Genomic DNA, 23,928 nt, shown 5'->3' on the forward strand with positions numbered 1-23,928 from the left:
TTTATGATTCTATTCTCTGATAGGTAAATTTTTGCAGGTAAACTAGACGTCTAGAGCATTGTCGTGGTATGCACCTATTATGTATTTGTTGGTGTTGCAGTTACTCGCTTTCTCTCCATCATAAAATCTATTATCTAAGAGGTAAGTTTTTTGCAGGTAAACTAGACGCATTCGTCTATATAAAACTTTTGTTTTGCAGCTTTTATCTTAAAAATAATATTACTTATGTTTCTTATTATCAACAGGTTTTAACCCTATTAACAGAATTTTTCGCCAGTCACGTACAATAAAAATAATGAAACTATCAATACTTTTGATCACTACACTGGATCGCGTCTAAGTTTCTAATAGATGCTATAATAGTTATGAATAATTAAATAAAAATATCATGAAAATAACTTGTTTAATTCATGCGGTAGCCTTAACAATAAAATCAGCATCATAATGCGATTCTCTGAATAATGTACACGGTAAAAAAAACATTTTTTTTTTACTAAATGTAAAAATTGTGAAATGTTTGAAATATCATAACTTTTTTGTTTATTAGTTTACCATCACCAAATTTTTATGGTAGATAGCTAATATAATGGACCGTTTTCCCTGAAAAAATCACGTTGGTAAAAAGATAGGGTTTTGAGATATTTGAGTTTGTGTGACAAAAATGATATTTTTTTAATGCAAAAAAAAATATTTTTTTACAGTGTATATTTTCTTAGCAATCCCCATTAAGTTATCTAACTTTGCTGAAAAAATCATAACAATCGAACGAACCGTTTTTGCTGTGCAGCTTTTTGAATATTTTTCAACCATTTTCACATACACCCTTTTGAAAAGTTAGACGTGACTCTTTATGAAGATTTGATATCGAAAAATGACGTTTTAGATGAAATTGAAAAACTGTGCAAAGTTTCAGATATTTTTGAAATGGTCGCTCAGGATCGACTTGCGTGCCTCCGTGGAATCCCTTTTTTTTGTAGATGGGACACACGATACCTTCCGTCCACTCCTCCGGTAATACTTCCTCCTCCCAAATCTTGGTAATGACCCAGTTTAGTGCTCTCACCAGTGTTTCTCGACCGTATTTTATAAGCTCGCTTGGTAGTTGATCTGCTCCAGCGGCTTTGTTGTTTTTCAACCGGCCAACTGCCTCCTCAATCTCTTGGAGGTCAGGGGCCGGAAGTCTTTCGTCCTGTGCACATATTCCTAGATCTGTTACCACGCCACCTTCGGTACTTGCAACGTCGCCATTGAGGTGCTCATCGTAATGCTGCCGCTACCTCTCAACCACCTCACGCTCGCTCGTGAGAATATTCCCGTGATTATCACGGCACATGTCGGTTTGCGGCACAAAGCCTCTGCGCGAGCGGTTCAGCTTCTCGTAGAACTTTCGTGTGTCATTAGCGCGGTACAGCTCTTCCATCGCTTCGCGATCTCGTTCTTCCTGCTGGCACTTCTTCATCCGGAAGACTGAGTTCTGCCTGTTCCGCGCCTGTTTGTAACGTGCCTCATTCGCTCTCGTACGGCGTTGCAGCATTCTCGCCCATGCTGCATTCTTCTCGTTTTTCAACTGTTCACATTCGCCGTCGTACCAGTCGTTTCTGTGATTCGGAGTCGCGAAGCCTAGTGCTGTAGCCGAGGTACTACCTATGGCGGATCGGATGTCCCTCCAGCCATCTTCAAGTGTAGCTGCGCCAAGCTGCTCTTCCGTTGGTAGGGCCACTGCTAACTGCTGCGCGTAGTCTTGAGCCACTTCTACGTTACGAAGTTTCTCAATGTTAACCTTCCGTTAATCGCGCTGTTGTACTTTGTACAACACATGAGAATTATCGACTATTACTTTGAAACCATCTGTTCTATCGATGTGAACCCCAAATGTATTCTACAGGAATCTTATTTGGAATATTATAAGACCATTTTTGAAAACAGTATAACTCCTTATAATGCGGAAAATTGAAAATCGCAATATGAAGAACGTACTATATTTAAGATAAGATAGACAGTTGAAAGTGAATTAGTGTATTTCAAAATCTAAATGATCTAGAAATATGGTGTCTTCGGCAAAGTTACTTGGGATATCAAGGGCCTTGGCGAGGGGATCAGAGAAATTCAGATTTCAACCGATAGGCGGCGCTAGTGAGCATGTAATTTTTATATCCCATATAACTCAGGATCCTGAGTACTTAGAAAGATGGTGTCTTCGGCAAAGTTATTTGGTTGGTTAAACACTAACTGATGGAGAGCCATTTGGTTTAAAACTCCACATCTAGGTGGCGCTAGTGGGCATTGAAATTTTATAACTCATACATCTCAGGACCCTGATTACTTAGAAAGATGGTGTCTTCTACAAAGTTGTTTAGTAGATCAAACACTAACTGATGAAGACAAGTATGATGTGGTATTCCACATCCAGGTGGAGCAAGTGAGTTCTCAAATATTATAACTCATATATCTCGAGATCCTGATTACTTAGAAAGATGATGTCTTCTGAAAAGTTGTTTAGTAGATCAAACACTAACTGATGAAGACAAATATGACGTGCAATTTCACATCCAGGTGGCACTAGTGTGCTTTCCCATTTTATACTTCATATATCTCAAGATCCTGATTACTTAGAAAGATGATGTCCTCAACATTGTTGTTTGATGGATAAAGGATCCCGTGACATTGACAACCTTAAGATAGAGTATATTGAAATACGACGGTCAGATATTGAATATTTTACTAAGCGCTTTAACTTCATGTTAAATTAATCAATCAAGTGCAAATTTAAACAAATTATAATCAACTAGTTGTGTAATTTTCAAATTTTGAAAACTTTCGGAAGTATAAAAATTTACAGCTCGTTGATTTTTTTCTAGATAAATAATAACACGTTCATGCTCTTGCAAATTTACAACTAGCGTCTTCTGGTGGCAGATGCACGAATCAAATGGTCAATCAACTGAAAGCCCTTGATCTACCAGCCAACCTTGCCAAAGATATCAACTTCCCAGGTAATCAGACTCGGAGATATATAAGATATAAAATTTGCACCATCTCTCTTCTAGTAACCAGGATCTTGAGAACTATTGCATATACATTTGTTATGTTCACTAGCGTCATCTAGTGGTGAAATTACGATTCAAACGGACAACTATCTGTAAGTTTTCGATATTTTAGAAGGTCGGCACAAGAGGTAACTTTTCCTCAATTTGGTCCACCATCTTTCTGAGTAAAGTGGAGCTTCGTGGCCGTTCGGTTAGCGTAACCAAGCGTGTAACCGTACCATGCTATCCACTGGTGCATGTAATGTATGTCATGTCCATGGTCTAGTGTTAAGTTCTGTTCAGTCTGTACAGCCTCTGGCTGATAACGGTGTCCCGTGCCTTTTTAATCGGGATCCTGAGCTACATGAGATTAAAAATTTACATGCTCACTAGCGCAACTGTCACTCATCTATAAGCCCTTGATATACCAAACATCTTTGCCGAAGACACTATCTTTGTAAGTAATAAGGGTTCAGAAATACATAATATATAATATTTATGTGCTCACTAGCACCACCAAGTGATGAAATTTCAAATTAAACTGCAAATCATCCGTAAGTACTTGACCTACCAAACAACTTTGTCGAAGACACCATCTTTTTAAGTTATCAGGTTCCCGAGATACATAGGATATTAAGTTTATTTGCTCACTAGCGCCGCCTAGTGGTGGAATTTTCAATTAAACGGCCAATAATCTGTAAGCCGTTTACCTACCAAACAACTTTGCCGAAGACACCATCTTTATAAGACATCAGGATCCTGAGATATAAGAAATAACATGAAATTGCTCACTAGCGCCGCCTAGTGGTGAAATTTCAAACTAAACTGCGAATCATCCGTAAGTCCTTGACCTACCATACAACTTTGTCAAAGACACCATCTTTCTAAGTAATCAGGATCCCGAGATACATAGAATATAAAGTTTATTTGCTCACTAGCGCCGCCTAGTGGTGGAATTTCCAATTAAACGGCCAATAATCTGTAAGCCGTTTACCTACCAAACAATTTTGCCGAAGACACCATCTTTCTAAGACATCAGGATCCTGAGATATAAGATATAACATGAAATTTCTCACTAGCGCCGCCTAGTGGACGTATTACGAATCAACTTTGTCAGCATCAAGTAGCCCATGAAATTTACAACAACTTTGCCAAAGACAGTCCTCCTCTAAACAATTAGGATCCTTAGATATTTCAGAATGTATGGGTGTTGTACAAAGTACAACGCGCGACTGCTCGCGTTACAAAAATTGGCGCGAGTACTGAAAGGTTAAGCCGCGGCGTTCGACTTCGACGCGTGGTGATAACTGTCGAAAGTTCTGAGCGCATACATACAGCGACTAAATAGTGATCCGAATCTATATTCGCACTGCGGTATGTGCGGACATTGGTTATATCCGAGAAGAATTGACCGTCGATTAGAACGTGGTCGAATTGGTTTTCTGTTTAATGTTCGGATGATCTCCAGGTGGCTTTGTGGATATCTTTGCGGGGGAGAAGGTGCTTCGGACTACCATACCACGGGAGGCTGCAAAGTTTACGCATCACTGGCCGTTATCATTCGATGCGGCGTGCAGGCTGTTTCGCCCGATTACCGGTCTGTACATTTCCTCCCTTCCTACCAGCGCGTTCATGTCACCGATAACGATTTTCACATCAAGCGGCGAGCAACCATCGTATGTTTGCTCTAAATGCGCGTAGAACGCTTCTTTCTCGTCATCAGGGGCCTGTAGCATAATCGGACTAATAATATTAGCTACAAGTTACAAGTTACTAGTACTAATATTACAAGTGCTAATAATTTGTGTTGCATAAAGGCTCGATTTTCCACTAATATTATTAGCACTTGTAATATTAGAGACCATGAAAATACAAGTTGTTTTGGTTCATTTACCTGTCAAAGTTCATCCGACAGTTCACTATTAATTTGAAATGGCAGTTGCTGTTTATTTAGTTTCTGTATTTTTCGAGTAACATCCAAAAGAAAAATTAAAAAAGGATGTTCGTTAAAAATAACTTCATAGAATCCGAAGTTTTCCATTCTCGATACGATACATGAAGAAAAGCATGTGCTATCCGGATCATTTTTGACCACTCTAACAAAATGAAGTTATTAAAAAGTATGATATTCCAATTACCAAAATAAAGTTATTTATTAAACATTAATTAAAAACACATTTTTATATTGTACTTTTATTCTTTTGGTGAGTGGTTTTCTTATGTCATTTTCATAGACAAATAGACGACCGAAGCGTCAAAGACGATAAACACACAAATGACAAATTTACACACACAAAACATAGATCAACATCGGTCAATATGTTAAACCAAGTATGTACCTAGATTTTTATTAAAATGTCCCAAAGATTCAATAGAACTGGTAGACAAACAATTGAAAAAAAAATAGTAACAGGTAGTATTTAGTTAAATCCAAAGTGATCTGGGATGCAAAAAATGAGTTTTTACTTATTGTTATATATCGCAACTCGATTCGGATTAGTGCATATTGCAGATCTTAATTAGCTTAATGATGCGCAATATAAACTATTGATTCTAATTTATTTCGTATCTGCAGAGGACTTGAGAAACTCGGCAGAAATGATTTTTGTGTACAAAATGACGTGTACATCAACATAATCATCTCTCAATAAGTTTTAAATACAAAACCGATGGATACATATTGCTAAACTTAATCGTCGAAAACTGGAATGAAGGTTGAAATGTTTGATAAATATTATTTCTTGAGTTCATGAAAATGGAAAATCGATACATATACATATTTTAAACTAAATATGACTTCGGAAAGAATTTAAATTTACTTGTAAATTATTTTACAAGACGTTCGAGACTTGTAGTAAAAGTACAAATCATAGCTAATATTTTATACTTGTAGTTTGTTTATGCAACAGACACTTGTAATTTCTACTAATAATATTAGTCCAACCGACTTGTAGTTTTGGACTTGTAACTTGTACTTGTAGGATTTTTATGCAACAGAAAAAAACAAGTTACAAGCTACAAGACTAATATTATTAGTAAAATTTTCATTATGCTACAGGCCCCAGGTCTTCCTTCTTGTGGGCAGTGGACGTTGATGATGCTGTAATTGAAGAAACAGCCCTTAACTCTCAACATGCACATCCTTGCGTTGATCGGCTGCCACCCGATCACACGTTGTCGCATCTTGCCCAACACTATAAATCCTGTTCCCAGTTCATTGGTGGTGCCACAGCTTTGGTAGAAGGTAGCCGCTCGATGCCCGCTTTTCCACACTTTCTGTCTAGTCCAACAAAGTTCCTGCAACGCCACGATGTCGAAGTTGCGGGGATGTAGTTCGTCGTAAATTATCCTGTCACATCCTGCGAAACCTAGTGACTTGCAATTTCATGTTCCAAGTTTCCAATCGTAGTCCTTATTCCGTCGCGTGGGTCTTTGCCGATTGTATCGAGTCGTATTTTCTCCTATGTTAAAAAAAAGGTGTTTAACCGTTATGTGTCCGACAATTTTTTTGCTTTTTTCTACACCGTGTATTTTAAATGGGAGCTGGGTACCCGGGTACCCTGTCGGCCACATAAGGGTTAACGTCCCAACCAACACTGGGGCGATCACGCTGATGGGGCTACCACCTTGGATCTGGCTGGGCGTGGTGTAGCGTTTCTTACTCAGCCGCTGGAACAGACGCTGTTTGAGCCGCACCTTCTTGGTGAACATACGCTCGGGTCGTACCTCCTTAATCTAGCTGAAGTCAGAAGGACAACAGTGCCCAGGCTGCACTACCACCTAAGCACACAACTCTTAGTTGGCGGTCTTTGTCATCGCTTGACCCGTGGAAGCATGAGGTTGGAACTTGTGAGGACCAGAGCTATGTTGGACCCTCTCCTTATCGACTCACCGTTTTGCAGCCCAGCCGCATCTAACATGCATGCTAAAACCGCTCAGCACCTAGAATGTGTAAGCCCTACTCATAAGTGCATAATTTCCAGACCACACCAAAAATAAAAATGTTACAGTTACACATTCACAAAAACAGCTCGTACACTCTTCTAGATGCGGAATGTCAATATTTTTTGTTTATCAAGGTCACTAGTAAACCTAGCTAGATTACCGTACAATTTTTTTTGCGAATTTCACGATTTTGCGGACGCAGGAGCTGATTTTGTGAATTTGTAAGTGTTACACATTTTTTGTGTAGTCTGGAAATTAGGGATAGGAGTTGCTGGGCAGAAGCTAGTGATCTCAATTGAATCTAACTCACGCAAATAACCCAGCATTTTCCTTGCCAGTTCATAAAAAAACATCAACCTTCGTACCAGAGAATTCTTGGCAACATTGTGCTCCGAAGCAGCACTTGACGAAAGACTAACCTTCTTCGTCGGGCGAGCAGCAGCCGGCCGTCAGTACCGGTGAGCATTCCGTCGGGAAAGGACATTCGCTGCTCTAGCGGAACCACTGAAGTCACGCGTTCCTAGTTTCAGTTGTGCGAAAATCTTCGCTCGCGTTAGATTGCATCACCCGCTCAGCTGGGTCACCGCGACACAGGACTCACAGTCAGTGCAGTGGGTGGTGATAGGGTGGTTGGTTAGGCTGGCTGGGTGATTGCCGCCACCGACCGATGCCGTACAACGCTGTTGATCAAAATACACGGTGCGATTGGGATTTCATTCAGTTTTTCTTCAGACTCCGGCGAGAGCAGTTCGATTTTTACGAAGAAGCAGTGTCGAATATCGCTACATTGGCGACGGGATTTCGAGTTTATCGTTGGAGCTTTGTAAGTGATGAGGCCGGCTTTAAGATTTTAAACAATCTGCTGGGATATCTTTTACACGCGGTTCGTTGAAGACGAAGAAAACTTAAAGTGTTGGATATCAACGGATCACCTGCACGGATGAGAAGATGTAAAGAGGAAAGTGTGTGGCTTAGGGGATGAGTTCACATCCGGAGAAGGAAAAGGATCACGAAGAGGATATCGGTTCCATTTGTGGGAGAATTTTATTTAAGTGCCAGATGGAATCCGTGCTATTACAGCGTTGATTTTTTCTCAATATGTGTATAATTCGGGAGTTTGAATTTAGTGCTTTCAATCGCGGTCGGCAGTGAATGAGAAAGGCGGAAGATTCACCTTCCAGTGATGCTACCCTAGCAGCGGTTGATAAAGCCATCAAGGTGAAAGTTATAATTCATCCCGCTGAAGTCAGTGTTAATGAATGTTCGTGGGAGCGAAATTCAATTAACTTTTAAACTCGGCACAAGATAGATAGAGTGCGGATTTTTTTTCAGTTCAGCGAAAATAACGAAACATTACAAGGCAGCGGATATCAAGCAGAGCCCATCTTCCGACGCGACTGAAAATCGGTAAGTGAGCTAATTAACCGAGATATTGAGCGTTTCCATCTCCGTCTAGACCTAGAGCAGGCAGGATGCCATTGTTTGGTCACGCCATGGTGCACTGCTTGAAAGTAAGAGGCTTCAGCCATTCGCCTCTTGAAGGAAAAGTTTTCCCCGGTTCATCCGTCTTTGTTGTGAATTGTGTATTTTTCATTAGTTTTCCCAGTTTTAATAAGCTTTGAAGTGAAATACTTGGCGCATACCGGAGGACCGGGACCAGTGTACACATCAAACAGAACAAGGGCGGGAAAAGTTTTGTTGCTGGCTTGAGTTTAGTAATTCAGAAGAAAATTAAACGTTGAACGAACAGCTACAAGTGGTTACGCAGAAGCAGAAGTTCGCTTCTATTCCTCATACAGTTTCGCGGTTGGTTTTAAACAAAGTGGTCAACTTTTTTTTCTTTCAGAATAGAAGGATATTATGCTGGATGTTTCAATAAGAGTTGCTCATTTTTGTATAGAAAACAAATAATTTGTTGCTAGAAAGTTGTGGTTCCTTCTTTGAATATAGGGGAAGTTACGTATTTTTGGCAGTTTTGTTCTCTTCGTCATGTTTTTTTTTTAAACCTGTTGAACTCAGAGTTGGCCTCAAATCCTTCCCATTCAAGCTGAGTTATATGCCAAAATTTCAGGCAATTTAAACCTCAAAAACCCCACCCCCCCATGACTGAGACAACAAACCTGCCGATAATACCCTTCGTCACCCTATGTTGTCCTTTCTGGATTTATTGATAAAGATCATTTTGGCATTCTGACTGCTAATGTGTTTACCAGAAATGTTTCCTTTTTTTTTAAACCTAACGGTTTTCTTTCTAGTTTTACCTTTAACACAATCATTCTTTTTTCGATGAAGCGGCGTTCATCTAAATTAACCAGAACTCACTCGGAAAGTACACGCTTGTTCGCTAGGAGGAGGAGGGGATAAAAAATTACGATTTCACTGTCCACGTAGTATATGAACGACCATCTAATAATCTTATAATCTTGGTAAAGCTTCAGAGTAAATTCTTTTAATGTTTTTCTTTAAAATTTCACTAAACATAATCAAAATTCCTGGGTTCTTGCCAAAAATGTTTTAAAATAATTTTTTTTTTTGATGTTTTTTACCAAATCATTTTCACAAAATTCATCAAAAACCCTCGATTATTTCCGCCAAGAATTTTTACCTCATTATGCACTTTTGAAAATATTGTAGGAATTCCATTTAGAATTTTTTTTATGTGTCTTCTTGAGAAACGTCAAAAATTAAAGACAAACATCTTGAAATCCCAGTTCACTATTGCACCAGAACTTCAGATGCACAAATCTCAAGGCGTGAACTTCTAACGGCAGTGAAATTTTCAATTTGTTCCGGTTTAGTTTTCAATGAGATTTGTGCGCTCTAAATCGTGAGTAGGTGCAAAAATAGGTCATTGTGGTGGGCATCTTGGGATTCTGACGAGTTTGTCCTTAATACAACATATCATTAGTATCAGCTATGCTATGAGCTTAATCCACACATTTTAATCTCTAATAATACGATTAATCTTCATCCAGCCAACGTACATTTTTCACATGCGGAAAAGCACAAAAACGGTAATAACTTTTTTTTTGTTTTTCTATCGATTCAGATGAAATTTTCACAACTTCCCGAAAAACTCTTCTAGTTTAGGATTCCGGGGACACTGAAGCCTGGTCGAAATGGTTCCGGAGTTATTCCGGATTGTCTTGGGGTACCAAAATTGGCCAAATACTTCGCACAACGTATACCTCAAGATCCCGATGAGGAAGAAGAATAGTGTCTTCGGAAAATTTGTTCAAGAGGTTAACAACTAATTGGCAATGGCGACTTTGGTTCGAGATTCGGTCACTAGGCGGTGCCAGGGTAAAAAATATTCAAATCCTCATATCTCATAATCCTGATAAAATAGAATGATGATGTCTTCGGCAAAATTCTTCAGCAAGCTTAGAATCATCTGATATTTAGTTTAGTCTTTAGTTTGGGATTTATCCGCTAGCTGGCGCCTTGTGTCTAAAAAATTCAAACACGTATATCTTGATGCTTTTATGAGGTACAAGCATGCCGTTTTCAGCAAAGTTGTTCAGAAGGTTTAGAACTATCTGGCAATGGCGTTTCTGGTTCGAGAATTGTCCGCTAGGTGATGCCAGGGTAAGAAATGTTCAAACATCTATTTATCAGAGTGCTGATAAGATAGAATGATGTAGTCTTCAACAAAGTTCTTCAGGAACCTAAGAACTGTCTCACAGTTGAGTCTTTGATCCGTCATTTATTCGCTAGGTGCCACTAGAGGCGTCATGGTAGTGATATTTTCGGCAATCAAGCTCGCAGATTGTGAACGATCCTCGGTACCCAAGTACATAATTTTCTATCGGTCCTCTACTGTCAAAAATCATTTACACAAATGCCAAATTACACGGAAAAAGTACACGGTAATAAATCTTATTAAGTACCCGTTTGGACACACGAAATTCAATGTGTTTCTGCGGTACTTTCAGGTCTTGAAGTCTAAGGTGGCACCTTGTGTAAAAATATGTAAACAAGTACTCTAACAAGCTAAAAGCATGGCGTTTTCTGCAAAATTGTTCGGCAGGTTAAGATCTATCCGGCAATGGTGACGCTAGGTGACACCAGCAACCAAAACGTTCAAACAATGTTATCTCAAAAATCCGAAAACGTCCAGAAAATTGTTGCGAAAGTTAGGACATATCTGGTGTCCTTGGTTCTGATATTATTCGATAGGTTCCATCTAGCATAAAAAAGTTTATATAAACACCCTAACGAACAAGAAGTATTCTGTTTTCAGCATAGTTTAGCAAGCTAAGAGCTATTTGGAATGCGACCAGGGTTTTGTTGAATAGTCCCTCTGTTATTGGCTGTTTCCGGTCAAAATGGATTTTTAGGCGGAATTACTTTATATCTTCCAACGTTTCGGCCCTTGGTTTGGGCCTTCCTCAGGGAGGTTATAGGTGTACCGCTAGCGTTTCATAGCCCGTTGCTGGGCTGTGGGCTGTCGGTATAAACTTTATGGTTTGTCTGATTTTGGATGGTGGTGGGTAGATTTTGAGGGTGAATTTTTTAATTTTTGTTGTTGCCACTTCACCAACCACTGACATGGCGTCTAGACACTGTGTACACTGTGTACACAGTGTCTAGACGCCATGTCAGTGGTTGGTGAAGTGGCAACAACAAAAATTAAAAAATTCACCCTCAAAATCTACCCACCACCATCCAAAATCAGACAAACCATAAAGTTTATACCGACAGCCCACAGCCCAGCAACGGGCTATGAAACGCTAGCGGTACACCTATAACCTCCCTGAGGAAGGCCCAAACCAAGGGCCGAAACGTTGGAAGATATAAAGTAATTCCGCCTAAAAATCCATTTTGACCGGAAACAGCCAATAACAGAGGGACTATTCAAGCTAAGAGCTATTTGGCAGGATAGCAGGCGGCCGAGTTCGATTTTCTTTTCCTGTTTGGTACATTTCCACTGCGACCAATTAATTGTCGATCTATTGTACGAGTACGATGCAAGTGGCAATACTTTTACACCGTCTCTGACCTCCAGCAGACAAATTTTGTCACACCACAATATTGCTTCTTTTGCTCCGTTTTTCCTCCGGGAATTTTTCCAAGAATTTATCTGGGAATTTTTCCAGAATCTCCTTCGAAAATTCCACCGGAAATTTCTCCAATAATTCCTCTGAGAATTCTTCAAGGACTTCCGCCAGGATTTTCTTCAGGAGATCCTCCGGGAAATCCTCCGGAAAATCCTCCAGGAATTCCTCCGGGGATTTTTCTAGGAATGCCTCCGGGAATTTCTCCAGGAATTCCCACGAGGATTTTTCTAGGAATTCCTCCGGGAATGTCCTCCGGGAATGTCCTCCGGGGATTCCTCCGGGGACTCCTTCAAGAATTTCTTTAATAATTTCTCCAGGAATTGCTCCGGATTATTTTTCCAGGATTTTCATTGGGTATTTTACTGGGAATTTCTCCAGGAAATCCTCCATGAGTTCCTCTTGGAATTCCTCCTTGAATTCCTCCGGGATTTTTTCCAGCAATACATCAGGGAATTTATACAGAAATTCCTTCAAGAATTTCTCCAGGAATTTCTCCGGGAATTTTCAAAAAGTTCCTACGGGAATATGTCCAGGAAAAACATCAAGAATCGCTTCGGAAATTCCTGCAGGAAATTTTCTGAGAAATCCTCCAGAAATTTTCCCGAGAATTTCTTCAGGAAACGGTTTTTTTTCAGAAAATCCTCTGAGAATTTTTTTTTAGAATATCCAGTAATTCCTACAGGAATTTCTTCTGGAAATCTTTCGTGATTTTTTTTAGAAAATCTTTAGGGATCCTAAGGAAATCTCCAAGAATTCCTATATGAATTCCTAAGGGAAATTTATTCAGGAATTCCTCCGGGTTTCCTCCGTCGATTTCTCCAAGAATTCCTCCGGGAATACCTCCCAAAATTTCTACTGGTATTCCTCTAGGACTTATTCTAGGAATTCCTTCAGTAATTTCTCCAGGAATTCTTCAAGAATTCCTCCAGGTATTCCCCCAGGAATTCCTAAAGGAATCTCTCCAAGAATTCCTCCGGAAATGTTTCCAGATATTCCTCCGAGAATTCCACTGAGAATTTCCCCAACAATTATTCCTGGAATGTCTGTGGGAATTTCTCCAGGAAATTCTCCATGAATTCCTCCGGGAATTTCTTCAGGTATTGCTCAAGGAATTCCTTCAAGAATTTGTCCAGGAATTCCTGTGTGAATTTCAAAAGGAACTCCTTCGGGAATGTCTCCGGGATTTTTGCCAGGATATCCTCCAGCAGGGTGTCTACTACCTGGAAAAACCTGGAAAACCTGGAATTATCAGGGAATTTCATTTACCCTGGAAAAAACCTGGAATTATCAGGGAATTCCGGAGTCAATCAGGGAATTTTTGAGGGAATGGAATTTTTATCGAAACTTTAAAACTAGACCTTAGTATACAAATATCATGAAGAAATTCTGGTGAAATATATATAACCATTGCTTGCAATTCTTGAATAAGATTCTTCAGAACTCATGGAGTTGATTTTTATAGATTTTCGAAGGGAGTTCGTGACCGAAGCCGGAAAAAAAATTCTAACAATTCCTTAATAGCTTTATTTTCAAAAACAGCAGAAATGCTTCGAGGTTTTTTATTACTAGTAGATCATAGAAAATTTCTAGAAGGAAATTCCAGATTCTTGAAAAAAAAAACTCAGAATTTTCTAAAGCATTCGTTTAGGAAATCCTTTAGGGAATATCTTACTTTTTTCTAAAGGATATCATGAGTAAGTGCATTGAGACGTTCTCTGAAGAAGCTAGAAAAATTCTCTGTATACCTAATAATTGAAATCAGAAGCTAAGAAAAAAAAACCTGATAAAAATTATGAACAGTAACGTTTCTAAAGTATCAAGAAAATCACCCAGAGTGAGGATTTAGTTGAAATTCCTTAAAAATGCCTGACGTAATTGCTTAAGACATTTCTAATAGATTTTTTCGTTACAAATCATGAGGTTTTTTTAGAAATTTATTTTTAACAAATCCCTTGAAAGGAATAGTTGATAAAACTTCTAGATAATAATGACAGAACCCATGAGAAGCTCCGCAAAATATTGGATTTTGTAGGAGTAGTTTTAAACATTAGTTTAGATTTTTTTTTCAACATGCAATATGAATTTATGGAACTTAAAACAAGCGAATTCTTGATAGACATTTCTGTATAGACTTTCCGAATAATTTTTGGACTCAGATTTGCTAAGAAATTTTTCAAGAATGTCGACAGTAAAAAATCCCATGCAATTTCTAATGAAATACCGTCGTGCGGGGCTTCTTTTTACACTTTTTCATGGTTTTTCAACTTTATGACTCCCAGAGTAGTGAATGGATTTCTACAATTTTTACACATAATAATTGTGAGTATGTATGTAGGATGTATGCAAAATTTGAACTAAATCCACCAATAAACAAAAAAGTTGTTCATACACCAATCGGACACATCTCATATAGATCCGGATGGGGGCTACTTTGGACATTTTTATCTATAAAAATTCCAGGGTTATTTAAAAAATTACTTTGTACCAATACTGTAGTATACTATATCAGACATGATTTCAATTAATATATGCGTTTGAAGATGGTTCTGTGCTACCATTGGTATTATGAGCAGCGTGATATTGCTATATAGATAGCCTGAAAAAAGGGACCATCAATCCTTTATTTGGGTGAATTGGTCATATATAATGAATAACGATACAAATATTCGATTGTATATGCTACGTTGATACATTATGAATGAATTGATCAACCCTTTGAAATTTATGAACTGTAGAAACAATGCTTACAGGCCAAATGTTCTGATACGTTATGTAAATTTCATTGGTTTATGCGTTGTGTTTTCGCATCCTGACAAGCAATAAACAGTCTGTTTGAAAAATAATTTCAACCAAATGGAGGGAAAACTATTGCTTCATAATAGTCCCAAAGACATCAAACAGATTTGAACCATATTTCGAATTCAAAAAATCCATATTCAAAAGTGTCCAAAGTAGCCCCGCATTTCAAAAGTAGCCCCGCACGACGGTATTGCAAAAAGTTCATTATTTAATTTTGTGATTTTCTGTGAGACTTCTTGAGCAGAATTGATTACGTAATATGTTTCTACAACACCTCCTCTCTCTCCTCTTCTTGGCGTAACGTCCTCACTGGGACAAAGCCTGCTTCTCAGCTTTCTATGAGCACTTCCACAGTTATTAACTGAGAGTTTCCTCTGCCAATGACCATTTTGCATGTGTATATCGTGTGGCAGGCACGAAGATACTCTATGCCCAAGGAAGTCAAGGAAATTTCCTTTACGAAAAGATCCTGGACCGACTGGGAATCGAACCCGTCACCCTCAGCATGGTCATGCTGAATACCCGTGCGTTTACCGCCTCGGCTATATGGGCCCTCTACAACACATTATCATCTTATACCATCATAGATTTATACAAAATATTTGTCAATATTTCTTGAAGGCTCTCACCAGCATCTTAATCAGTTAAAAAAATCGCAAACATTTCCTATTAATTGACAAATAATTTCAAGAGACTTTTGCATTAAATTTAATTTGAAATTCGCAGAAAATTATTGAAGCATTTCTGCTAGAAGTTCAACCAGAAATAAATCTACTAATGCCGCCACCATTTTTTTTTACAAAATTCAGCAAACTGTTTTCTGCCGGCAAACTGGTAAATTTACTTCTGCTAGTTATTATTTCTATTTCTAGACCTGGAAATTTTTTCTTAGACCTGGAAAAAACCTGGAAAAATCAGGGAATTTCATTTTAGTAAACGAGTAGACACCCTGTCCAGAAATTGCTTCAGGAATTTCTTCAGGAAATCGTCAAGGATATTCTCCAGGAATACCTCCGGGGATTCCTCCAAGCATTTCTCTGAGAATTCCTGTAGGACTTCCTCCAGGAACTCCTCAGGGAATATCTCTAGGAATTTCTCCAGGGATTCCTCTGGGAATTTCTCCAGAATTTCCTCTGGAACTTTCTTCAGGAAATTCCTTTTCTTGGAGGAATCCCCAGGGGGAATTCCTGGAGGAATCCACGGAAGGAATTCTTGGATAAAGCCCCAGAGGGAATTCGGAGGATTCGCCGGAGGAAATTACTGGAGGAATCCCCGGAGGACAGCATTCTTTCTGAGATGGTTGTCGGAGGATTCGGTTTTGGATTATGTCCGGCAGAGGAAAAATATTAAATAACTCCACCATCGAGAGAAGGACGCAATTGTTATTTTGTTCAGGTCTTCGAACAACAGTATGATGTGCCGAACAAATCTACGATCGTTTACAACAAATGTGGCAGCATTCATTTATTACGTAACGCTAAAATCAACATTTTTGAGCCCCCTCTCCCCCCTCCGTAACGCTTTTTTGTATGAAAATCCAAATTTTCCACCCAAACGCTCGGCCATACTCCCCCCCTCCCCCTAGAGCGTTACGTAATTTGTGGATGGCGCCTGTGCGCGGAAAAAAAATCATTGCTGCAGTGCGAAAAATGCTCTATCGTCTTCTGTGATCGCCATTACAAATCAATTAAATTGTATATCTGCTCCCAATACCAATTTTTGCCAGTATTCAAGATTGAACATGCAACAAAATGGGAAAGGTGTTTTTGTTGCGAGGGAGGAGCAAGATAGAAAAACTTCCACTTGATGCCATAACTGCGGCAAAGTTATATATATGCAAAATGCATCGTACAGATACATCAAGAAAATTAAGCTATGTCGTCTTAATACCTTTAAAACTAAGCACTGAAATACGTAAGTAAAAATTGAAGAAAAAACGATCAATAGCAATACTTATTGTAATAAAAAGAAAATAAAAAAAAACCTTCTGTGTATATGTATTTATGACTTCATTACAATATCGTCCTTAACTTGCTGAATAACTTTGCTCAAAAATGCATGCTCACAACTCATCCTGGTTTCGAGATAAGGTCTTGTACCATTTGGACAGCTGTACCTATTTTGGGCACTTGCCGCTATAACTAAGTCGATTTCGAACCGATCGATTTGAAATTTTGTACAGAGTTAGATACTGTACACGCCTAACTCAATACAAAATTTCAAATCAATCGGTTTGAAATTGACTTAGTTATAGCGGCAAGTGCCCAAAATAGGTACACCTGCCCAAATGGTACAAGACCCTACAAGTGTTTTTTCTCGATACTAGGCACCGTCTACCGTATAACGTACGAACTTAAGACTCCATTATCATAAAGAACTATATCTGATGAAGAATTGCTGAAGAACTATATCTGGGTTATCATAATTTAGGGTATATTTGTGTGAATGTTTTTGACGCTGGCCCCGCCTAGCGTACGATTCTTGAACCAAAGACGCCTTTGACAGATAGTTCTTGGGCTGATGAACAACTTTACTGAAAACGGTGTGCTTTAAAATCAAACACTTATCTCGATACTCAATTGAGCTAAATTTAGCTCATTTGAGTATCAAGATATGTGTTTGATGTTTTTCTACTCAGGCGCCACCTAGCGGATAAATCACGAATCGAAAACTCAACTGTCAGACAGTCCTTAGTTCGCTGAAGAACTTTGTTGAAGACGGCATCATTATATCTTAGGCAGCGTCCATTTATTACGTAACGCAAAAATCGGAAATTTTCGACCCCCCCTCCCCCCTCCGTAACGCTTTTTTGTATGAAAATCTTAAAAATTTTGTATGGGCCGTAACGCTCGGTCGTACTCCCCCCCCTCCCCCTAGAGCGTTACGTAATTTGTGGACGGCGCCTTATCAGGTTTCTGAGATGTACAAGTTTGAACATTTTTGCCCCTGGTGCCGTTTGTCGGACGATTCTCGATCCAAAGACGCCATTGCCAGATAGTTCTTAGCCTGCAGAACAACATTGCTGAAAACGGCATGCTTATAGTTCATACCCAAGTAACACATGTTGTTATATAAGAGTTAAAAATTTATGTTTCATACTAAGTGGGTAGTATTTTTCTAGTAATATAGATTAGATATTCGACACCTATGTAATCAAAACAGCGCAAAAAATGGCGGCTTATAGAACATCTTATAAGTTGTATAACATGTTTTGTAATTCACTTATAGTGCTAATAATTTTACTCATGGTACGTGCCGACTAGCATTCAATTAATCATTAGTTTTAATTCTGTTATTTGTCAATCAAAGTAACTTCCACAATACTATAATAATATTATCGCATCCATTAGTTATAATCAAGCTATTTTGAGGTGATACGACTGATAGAAAACATATACATTATTGTCAGATTTCTTGAAACGTAAACACCGCGCGGTCGTTGAAATGTTTCAAAAAGGGGCTTTGCACAAAAGTTCACGCGGTCTATCGTTTTCGAAAGGAACAGCCGCACCACAGGAAACGCCGCAATGTTATTTCCCATAAGGATGAAGTAAACAGGGAGTGAAAACCGCGGCTGTACCTTTCGAAAGCAATAGGCCGCGTGCACTTTTGTGCAAATCCCTCAATACATACCACTTGCATAGGATGTAAATAAGTTGAATAACTGTAACTTGCATAAAGCATTTTTATAACATGCAAATACGGCACCCAAATACGTGGGACGTAAAAATCATCAGCAAAAAAAAAACAAAATAAAATTTGTGTCAATACCTACATAATTACATTGAACTTTTCAACCAGGAAAATGAATTCCGAATGATTAGCATTAGCATTAGCATTAAGCGAGTCGCACAAATTCGTAGGTGGTACAGCCCTAGACCGCTGTTATGAGGGTTGCCTCCTTCCCGTCCGAACCAAAGCACAAAGATTTGGGACTAATCTCTGACTCTTGGACAAGACTGACGCAATCCTCCAATGGTCGAGCACTGTCCTGGCCACGTCCTTGCGACTGCTGAGGAATGGGAAAGGATGGTTAGTTTTGGACACCCATGAAAAATGTAGACAACTCTACGATCTCTCAGGCCTAGGTGTCACGGGAATTAGGGTGTTGTTAGTGGAAGGGTAAACTCCAAAGGATACGCTTGGTTAACGTTCAGGCACACCATTGTTAGACTGCTTCGAATCAGTTGTATGCCCAATTCATCCTGGTTTTCTCGTCATATTGTTGGCATTTGGTTGAATTACTAGATTCTTCGGTTGATAATCTGAAATATAAAATAATATTAGCATCGTACGTCAAATAAGCTACATATTAGTGATACGCTCGCCACAGTTACATATTTTTAAAATCTTATTTATATCGTACGATACATTTACCTGAATCCTGCTGAAATAAAATGTTAATTAGCAGTACATTGAAACACAAATACTACAAAACACAAGGAAAAGAGCATCAAACTTTGATCTTGGAATATTTAAAAATACGGTAAATATCAAGATCAAAATTTGATTTGGTAGATCTTACACCGCAACGCACCATTCTAAGGTGATCTACCCACGTTACGGGGTAGGAAAATGAATTCCGAATGATGGAGTTAAATTATGCTCACGGATAACAAATTATAAAATGGGACTTTCTGAGTAATGGTAGTCGTGTTTTTCTTGCGGTTTTAGATTTGTGGTGAAACTGCTGATTTTACTTCTCCACATTTCAAGCGCCATTGTAATGCATCGAGATAAAAAAAATGTACCAAAAACAATCCCAATAATGCTTTCTTTTGGATATTTTTTCAAAACCACACGATGACACAATATGGCAGATTCTCAATGAATCTTACAGTGCCGTACAAAAAATCCGAGAACTACTTGAATTTTGAACAAATTTACAAATAAGCCCAAGACACGTTCCTAATTGTTCTTAAAGAGAAATTGGTAATCTTTTAAACTAATCTTTGTTTGTATGATCATCACAATTAGAGGGAAATAATAATGTCAGCTTGTCTCATGGCTTCATTGTTTTAGCCGGTACTGTAATCAGCATGATTTTTCTAAGGAACATAAATATTTCTTTACATGTTACGCTTTGAAGTCAGAATTACTTAAATTACATCTTTAGAGCAACTCAATAACGAATTATGGAGGAACTTCTTATATACTTCAAAAATACGTCAAAATAGCTTATTTTCAACATACTTATTTTTTGTGTTAGAACCAAATCTGTCAAAATGGCAAAACATTTGTTTTGAATTGTGATGTTGTTTTTGTTAATGTTGCACGTACGCGTCGAATTTTTCAATAGTTTCCGCGAGATTTCGAAGTGCAGCCGTCAAAAATCAATTAGTTATCTGTGTTTAGTGTTCGGAATTATTCGTGAACGATTTGGGAGGAGGAAATAAAGTGAGAGACGGACGGAATTCACTTTTTGCCGGAAAAAATGTTGATTTTATTCTCAACCATCTGACTGCAGCATCTGTTGTGCATGCTGAGCAATTTCTCGGATCGAAGAAGTGGCCATGCTAGAGTTCCGATGCCTTTTCCACTGAAATGGTTTGAAATACATATATACGGTGCTACAGTTTTAGAGTTTACAGTTTCAATATTACAAAGTGATTAAACATTTAAAACAATAATTGAGCTAAAATGCGTAGTTCGAACGTTTAGGTTCTTGATATAGGTTGATACGGGTCCGACAGATTAGGAATTAGCATCTTTTTGGACTTGCCAACAAGATTACAATGCCGGCTGTTGAAAGTATAACATCAGAGATAAATAGGCGAACTTACACGTCTCATTCCAATTTAGTGCTATGGCCTACTACGATTTGATCATGGGAATCGTAGAATGTAAGGTAATGTATTTATGACGAAAATGTTAGTCGCTGTTTTAGCCTGCTTGAGTATTTGAAGCTTCATATTTGTCGTATCTTTGTATAATCAACGTTTGAATGCAAATTTTTGCTGTTTGTTTCTGGTCAACTTAATTAGAACTCAAAAATAACTCAAGATGTATTCTGATACGCCTATAATTCATTTATAATACATTTATTGAAAATTTGAATTCTCAACATGTTTTCTGTGTTACTTGGGTAAGAGTATCGAGATATACGTGTTTGACTTTTTTAGACACAAGGCGTCACCTAGCGGATAATTTCCAAACTAAAGACTTAACTATAAGATAGCTCTAAGCTTGCTGAAGAACTTTGCCGAAGACAGCATCATTATATTTTATCAGGATTGTGAGATATGCGGATTTGAATATTTTTGGCCCTGACGCCGCCTAGCGACCGAATCTCGAACCAAAGTCGCCGTTGATAGTTGATTCTTAACCTCCTGAACAAACTTGCAGAAGACACTATTTTTCTACCACATCGGGATCTTGAGGTACACGTTGTGCAAAGTATGTGGCCAATTTTGGTACCTCAAGACAATCCGTATTAATTCCGGAACCATGTGGACCAGCACCTATGTTCCCGGAATCCTAAACTAGAAGAGCTTTCGGAAAGTTGTGAAGATTTCAACTGAAAAGTTATGACCATTTTTGTGTTTTTTGGAGGTGAAAAATGTACGTTGGCTGGATGAAGGTTTTAAGAAACTTTTAGACACATTCTACTATAGATTATTTCAAGAAACTAGTCGAGACTTTAAATAAACCATTTTTTTTTTCTTGGCAACAAATGGGTTTTGGAACTTAAAACTATATGGATTCTCTGACGTGAAATAGACTAGAACGTTGAAGAAAAAAAAAATCTTTGCTAAGCCAATGCCAAGAAAAAATATCAGACTTCGAAGCTCTACAAAACTATTTGTTTCACAATCATTGGAAAAGTTTGCAATGCTTCAAGCACAGAAAAGGGTGTTTTTGTTTTGATTGGCATACCATGGAAAACAGTCTGCTAGTCCTGCAAAGTAATCTAAGTTATCCCAAACATTTACCTGTCTAACTTCTCCTCGCTCTTTCGGATGTCACAAGCAGCATCACCGAGAGCTATAAAACATGAATGGATCCAAAACGCACTGCCATATAGGTAGGCTTCACAGACTCTCCCCTTCCCTCAGTTAGGAACAACTTTGATTCAGGTAAATAAGTCCTTCTCCGAATCTTTTATGACATGCATTAGATTCAGATGTTCGTCAGAGAATAATATTTTTCTTAAATACGCAATATAAAACCTAGATTACACATGTGAATCTCAAAAAGTTTTATTTATGCCACTCAGCTGATTGAACGCCCTGCTTAATTATTCATCAAAATGGGAAACGAGCATTTTCTGGTGAAAAATAATGAATCCATTTATTCAGTACCCTGATGCGTACGATGAATGGAACATACTCGAGAGGCACACGTGCTCAGTATGCTAAATATTCAACTAACGATTGAAAGCAATTTAGCTGTAAGCTTCTCTAAACGGTGAAGGTATTCATATCAGGTCTCAGATCTAAATTGGAAGTCAATTCGAAGCTCTTTAGAGTGTGCGACTCTCACGCTGGTAGTACGTACCTATATCCTTCCAGTGAAATCTATTCAATTGAGAAGGAAATCTATCCAACGACGGGTTTATGATAATGGAAACAATCGAACAAATCCGTGCAGATTTCAATATATTGTGAACGATTCAAGCATGGTATTCGAAGAACGTGGTTCGCATTGGATAAGCTATTGGGGTTGTTTGAAGCGTTCGATTAGTATGAATTCCCAAGGCTTTAAACTAATTTTATTATTCCGGAAATTCTAATCACCAGCAAAAAATTGTAGGCATTGCTTGGATAGGTAAAGAGGTGAACCAACTATCAACTGATAATAATTTCTAACTTTTGATTTTTCACTCAATTTGACGAAAACATTGGATTTGTTTGTCTTCATTCTATTGTAGAAACTACCGCTGGCCACAGGTGCACAGGGAGCACAAAAGAGCAACAATGCAGCAAAACTTTTAATTTTTCTGTGTTTCCATCTCTTTTGTGGACCCCCGAGCGAAGCCATTATGCCGTGAAAAGTTGCTATTATCTTTGTGCAACTGCACTTGCAAGGTCGCTTTTTTACTTCCTCAAATAGACGACCTTGGTGGTAAATGCACGAAGACGTGAAACTAAAAGTGCAGTGAAATTAAATTCTCTTGCTCTTTTCCTGTCTTTTTGAGTCGTTTTACATGGTGTATTGTGGTCATTATGGGTGGCTGAGAAAAAAATGGATTTCCAACTAAGCTTATCAAACTGATTATTGCGCTTCGATAGAGTGTGTGCAAAACTGCTGAAGGGTTTCGGAGGAACTACCCAGTTTGTTCGAATCGCACAGCGGCGGACTATGACACCGAACGTCAGCGAGCTGTTCCACATCGTTTTGGATTAAGTGATGATGCAACGAACTGAACTGAGATCTAGTGTTTTACGGATGATATGACATTCCCCAAATATGTTCTAAGTTGAATTGTATTTCAATCGGTACAAATTGCACCACCAGGTGAAATGGTTTAATTCGGATTGTAGAAAACAGGAATCGGTATGTGTATGGATCCGATGAAAGATATTCAGGTCATCAGCGAACGAGAGCCGAGGTACTTTCAGCACAAAATTTACATCGTTGAAATACAGCAAGAGCAAAACCTCTGTCCACCTAAAGAACCTGAACTCGGACCAAACCGCCCTCTTGTGGGAAAGTTTTTGGTTCAAAATCGTCTCCAAATCAATTCTAACGCATGCTCTGGGCGTAATGAAACGCCTAATAAGGCCTAATAAGTAATAATAAGGCACTCTTAGTGATGTTGTGTGATGTTGTCAATTACGTTAGGGTAGGAAACATTCCGAAAGACTACCCTAATGTGGAGCTTACAACTCCAACATTACAACTAAGAAAGGCGATTCTTACCAAAGTTGCACAGCAACGTAAAGTGAAAAATGCAAAATTAATAAGTCACAAAACTTTTCAAATTTTCATATATTGTACCTTAGGAATTTTGGTAATTTTTAAGTTAAAAAACGGTTCGTGTCGTCACGTGTCGCCGCAATTTCAAACAGTACATCTTAAACATCATGCTTAGGGCTGCATAAAAACGTTTAAACTTTTTGCAGAAATTTGCAGTTTTTCAAATTAGAGTTATTTAA

At 38.5% G+C, this 23,928-nt stretch overlaps 1 protein-coding gene across 3 annotated transcripts in view; it reads left to right on the top strand.

The window, feature by feature from the left end:
• The first annotated feature begins 7,314 nt into the window (after nt 1–7,314).
• The window catches only part of LOC109430795 (G-protein coupled receptor dmsr-1), a 505,508-nt gene continuing 488,894 nt past the window's right edge, over nt 7,315–23,928 (top strand). For all 3 annotated transcript variants that reach the window (XM_062852690.1, XM_062852692.1, XM_062852691.1), the window contains exon 1: nt 7,315–8,378. The gene's annotated coding sequence lies outside the window, so the exon portion shown is untranslated. The remainder of the gene's footprint in view (nt 8,379–23,928) is intronic.

This window comes from Aedes albopictus, chromosome 2 (genome assembly GCF_035046485.1).
Source record: "Aedes albopictus strain Foshan chromosome 2, AalbF5, whole genome shotgun sequence".
Classification (NCBI taxonomy): Eukaryota; Metazoa; Arthropoda; class Insecta; order Diptera; family Culicidae; genus Aedes; species Aedes albopictus.